Raw genomic sequence first — 5,489 nt, forward strand, 5'->3', positions numbered from 1 at the left:
TTTATAGCTTCATGTAGAGGATTGAAGGTGAGGTTGAGTGATTAAGATGGGGAAGCAGGACCAAAGAAGCTGTCAATGAAGATACTCCAGAAGCAGTCGTGTTGCAGATCTACAGCTTTCTATAGAGGTGTGAAGGTGAGGCTAAGTGCTCAATGGAGAAGGAAGGTTTTGATGAAGATACCGTAGAAGTATCCAATGCAATAGATCTACAACTTTCTGTAGAGGTGTGAAGATGAGGCTGAGTGATCAATGGAGAAGGGAGGTTTCAAACCTCTGTTGCAAGAGGTATTTGAAGGGATAAGTGGGCCTGAAGAAGGAGATGTAGGTCTCATAGCTAGAGGGGAGAGACAGCAGATGTGGCAGCCTTAGAAAGAGAAAAGAGGAGAGAGAGAATGACAACACGTTTTCTGCAAGACCCCCTTTTAGGGAGGGAGAGACAGTAGCCTCTAGAGAGAGAAAGAGTGGGTTTTTACCCCAGCTTTATGGAGAAAGGTTCAAACTTTTCTTATTTTCTCATTTTATTGATAAAGAAAAGATGGCTCCACCTCTACGCCTATAAGTTTGACCACTCACTTAAAGGACCTATCACACCCACCATTTTAGTCCACATGGAACTCCCCCATTTGCTCATTCCTTAATCCCATTTTTAATCCCATGTCAAATAAAGAGGCCCTATTATACCCCATTCCCTTCCTAATGTGAATACTACATTTATTTCTCCATGGGGATGTTTTGCCTATCGTAGGATTCCCTATAGTTTGGTTGATTCTTAGATGACTTTCCAAGATTGGATTAACAAGGTGTTTGGACCTTATCTAAGTAATTTTATCACGATGTTTACGGATGATATATAAATAACGTTACAGTTCCAGGTTTGAGCATCTATCAAAGGTGAAACTGTGTTTCCAAAGATTGCACAAGGAAAGTGGTCAATTAAATCCAAAGAAGTGTAAGTTGGTCAACTTGGAGCTCATTTGTAAGGTCATGTGGTCTTACAAAATGGTATAGAGGCCGATCTTGAGAAGGTGGAGGCTTTAGTGTTTATGAAACCTATGAGACGAATGCTCAAGGTTTGGCCATGTGCTTCAAGCAATTTCTCGCTATGGCTGAAAAGGTCTCTAAATGTACTATGATCACCCTTTGTTCAGATTAAGGGGGGAAGTATATGTCTCATGAGTTTAATGCATTTAGGGCTAGTTATGGGATAAAACACCAATGTACAATGACGTATACACCTCAACAAAATGGTGTTGCTGAAAGGAAAAATAAGCTGCTTACAAAGATGGCGTGGTGTATGGTCAAGAGTTAAGCTTTGCCACATTTGTTTTGGCTTGAGGCTATCATGTGTGCTACTTATGCAAGACCTTCACATGGTTGAGAGAATTCAAGACGACATTTTTAGTCAATGGCTATTGGAGAAACATGTTGTGCTTGGCAATACTTTGTTCGAATATGTATGCCAACTTGCGTGCCTTTAGAAAAACACATAAAGTTCTTAACGAACTTTCTATCTAAAATGTAACCTCTCAAAAAATGTTGATTGCAAAATATAGCGGTGGCAAGGACTAACATACGAAATTACAAGAGAAAATTTCATGTGGCCATGTCAAGGACTTGATTACCAAATTAATAAAGAGAAATTCATGTTTGTTATCTTGTTCTTGAATACCATGCCTATGTATTTCCTTAGTATGAAAAGTTTAACTAGTGTTTCCTTTTTCTTTTGTAACTCCTCAAAGGCAAACTAATATGAGTAATTACTACTTTTTTATTTCAATTGTATTATCGATTTAGTATACTCGAGAAGGTTGGTGATAGGTAGTAAGGCTCTGAACCTTAGGGGAAGGCCAAGTTGTGTGATAGAAGGTAGAATGTTGCAACTAAAAGCCTCTCTCTCTCTCTCTCTCTCTCTCTCTCTCTCTCTCTCTCTCTCTTCAAGCCAACCCACGGTCTCACTATGGTGTACGACTCAGTGAAGGTGTAGGGAATGGTCACCTACTGACCGTTCTCGTTAATCATGGGCGATCGGTGGAGGCCGGGAGCCTGCTGGCCACCCTGATTATGAGAATGGTCAGAAGGCAACCATTCCCGGCCGTCAAATCCAAGGGGGTGGGGGCCATTAAAGAGTTTACATGTGGATGGCAAAGCATAGGTTGCACAGGGGAGGGAGGCAACACAGTTGCGCAAACAACAGATTATGTAGGCAATGATTGGTTGCATGTTTCAAATTCTGATGGGCTGACATGGAGAACGCTGGTTCATATTCCCACTGCTCTGCCGTGTGAGACAATCATTTGCAAGACTTGAAATTTATTATGCATGCTGATGTGGCACCCATCCAATGGCTGCAACACTGGATTCTACAAGAGAAACGATACTAAACGGAGGGCTGCGATGAATCTCGAATTTTATTAGAAATGAGCCAGTAAATAGGGAGTATAGATTCTGCAAGAGAAACGAAACTAAACGGAGGGCTGCAATGAATCTCGAATTTTATTAGGAATGAGCCAGTAAATAGGCAGTATACTTCACACATTAACTACACCACACAAGGCGAACCAAGCAAGACTAGTTGCGACGCTCAATGCAAATGAGTTCAAAAGAGAGTGGCATGTCACTTGGTGGACAAATCGGTTCAAAAGAGAGTAACACAAATGTTAGTTACGTCCTCAAGGAGACTAAAACTGTGAAAATTTTGATTATTGCATTAGTTAATCAAAAAAAAGTTTACAGAGAATGTGTAAACAAAAAGACCTATTCCCAGATCAGTCTACTTGCAAATACAGGCAACTCAAGAGGTAGCCTCCTGGACTATGACGGGGAGTAGCACCATCCTTTACCTCACTCTAACTCATCGACTGAGCCACTCTCAGTTTGATCATGCCTTGATGGAGGCAGAATTGGTATGCTCACACAAACTCGTTTGCTGTTAGAACCACTCATCACACAAACATTAGCAAACCCACTTCTCAGAGCAGTGAAATACTGCTCGTTTTCTGTTCCAGTTCTCGGCACAAAAGAATCGCCTCGTACATTTCCCTCTTCACATCTGCCCGACTTTGTTCTGTCGGCATCGGCAGCCCATTTCCGTTTCTTTGATGGATCTGACAGCTTGTCTGAAGCTTTGCCTGCTGACCACTTAATGTCATGACACAGAAAATCGTTCACATAATCTGTGCATGCATCTTCTTGCCTCCTTGAAGGAAAGATGCTTGATGAATGAGTTGGCCTGAGCCCAGTACAGTCAATCAGACGGGCCTTCTGTCGCTTTGGTAAAGAGTTTCTCGACTCATCACATTCACCCCCAGCTTGGCCTTCCTGCGCATGCGAAGATGGTGGAGAGTTGCTCAATGATTCCAGTTCTGGGAGACCCGAAACTAAAGGCTTTTGCGGCCTTGACGGGCGCACACCACCAGGGAAAACAAATGGCGGGATCTGCTTCCTTCGTATGTGGGAAACACGAACTTCCATGCCAGGCTTTCTGTGGCAATAACTATTGACTGCATGCCTAAACTCTGCAACAGCCCCCTGTATATTGAACTGCTGCTGGCCTTCGACTTGAACGGGAACACCTGCACGGCCACGCTGCAATCCCATGAAAAAGGCTGTGTGACGTTGTACTTGTTTGGACTTATCTACAAATTCGCAGGGATAGGGATGGCACTGCAAGAGAAGCTTTGTATCGCGCTCGATCCTCAGTGTCAACTGTCTGAGACGCGATTCCACCCAACCCTTCCATGTACGCAGGTCATCCTCGTCTATGGCCATTGTATCAATCTGCAGGTAGTTATTGTAAGCCTCAAAAAACGGGAAAGTGTCAAAAAGCGCACTCCATTTTGCCTGCCTCATCTCCACAGCCTTGCAGATCTGGTTGGCATTCTCAAATTGGTCCCTTATGACCTGCAGAGTACTGGCAGAGACATTGTAGCTAGAGTTCATGCATGGATATGCAGGGGTTATGATGGGCATCAAATGTGTCCTGTCCCGTGGGTTCTTTTGAGGATCCCAGACAGGGAGGCCCAGCGACGGCGTCCCTTGTTCGATCTCACATAGCATGACAGGGCATGGCCATCTCCATTGCGTATAAACTCGGAAGAACCTGGAAAGCAGCATGCTGGGTACAGCATTTGGGTACAACTGGCAAATGCGAGCCACCAACAAAGCCCAATTCACTCCGCCAAGAAAGCCCATGACATTTGAATATACTCCTCGTCTTCTGGCCCAAAGCTTGATACACCGGAGAGTGGTGCGAAATGCCAGAATGTTCGGAACAAGGCGCAGTATGCGGTCAGTAACCCGACATCCATTCAGACTTCGCACGCTTTGTTCATCAACATTGCATAGAATGGAGTCATGAGATAGGTCCAGGTCCTCTGGAATGACCCAAAGCGCAAGCCTTGCATACAACAGATCTACTGAAATGCCTTGGAACTTGAATTTGAGAAGAGGAACATGGGCTTCTGGGACGGGATGAAGCTCTGTAACTTGGGGCATTTCCCTGAGCATGTCATGAAGCAGGATGAAGAAATCTTCCTCTCGAGTAGCATGTCGAGGGCCAACACAGAGGGCATCGATGTCTGCGCCGGGATAGTGCACACCAAGCCGATACGAACCAAAAGTGAAGATCTTGGCATTTGCCTGCGCAACAAACAGGGGGCTGAAGCCTCTGCTTGTGGTAACGTGCTTCACCCATTCTTTGACAACCTGGTCAAGATGACCAAGGACCTCCGCACGAAGCATGGACTCATCTGGGCTTTCTTCAACTGATCCGGCCGCGTTTGCTAAGAATTTCGTTAATTCGCCATCGCTGGCCAGCTCGGCCTCCGTGGGCCCGGAAGACGAGATGAGATCGTGCTGCTGCTGGTGGAACATCTCACTAGAGAACTTCGCTCGCTCAGCCGAGGCAGCGGGCAGGAGGCAACTTCCCTCGCTCTGGGCAAGCCCGCTGGACAACTTAGGTCACTCTGCGCAGGTCATTGATCGCTTGATCATCGCCTTCCTCTTTCAGTTATCTACACGGCAATGCAAGCTTTAAAAAGGTTCTCCACGTGGTTGCGAATGCGTGCGGAATCCATTATCCCTCCACCTCCAGCCGCCACGTCAGCCCCTTCTCTCTCTCTCTCTCTCTCTCTCTAAGGCACCGGGGGAGATTTTGAGTTGCACCTCCACTCACGGCAAGAGGTTTTGAGTGTCAGCACGAGTTCCCTTGACTTGCCGGAGGGCAGATATACTGAGATCTCATTGACATGCAGCAACCCACATGTTAATTCGTTCTCACACCCTTACCTGTTGTTACTCGACCTTCCTGTGCTGCTTTGCCACACCTTCTGATCCCCCATCACTTGCTTTTGCCGTTTTGTGTCAGTTGCATATCCCATATCCCAGAGCGCTCTCTTTCTCTCTCCAAGAGGCTTCTGATGGGGATGCACCCTTCTCTCTCTCTCTCTCTCTCTCTCTCTCTCTCTCTCTCTCTCTCTCTCTCTCTCTCT

At 45.7% G+C, this 5,489-nt stretch overlaps 1 pseudogene; it reads right to left on the reverse strand.

Moving 5' to 3' along the window:
* Positions 1-2,658: 2,658 nt before the first annotated feature.
* LOC147426031 (nuclear poly(A) polymerase 4 pseudogene) lies at positions 2,659-5,001 on the reverse strand (annotated as a pseudogene).
* Between the last annotated feature and the right edge of the window lie 488 nt (positions 5,002-5,489).

The sequence above is a fragment of the Adiantum capillus-veneris genome, chromosome 24 (genome assembly GCF_014529385.1).
Source record: "Adiantum capillus-veneris isolate H3 chromosome 24, ASM1452938v2, whole genome shotgun sequence".
NCBI classification, from domain to species: domain Eukaryota; kingdom Viridiplantae; phylum Streptophyta; class Polypodiopsida; order Polypodiales; family Pteridaceae; genus Adiantum; species Adiantum capillus-veneris.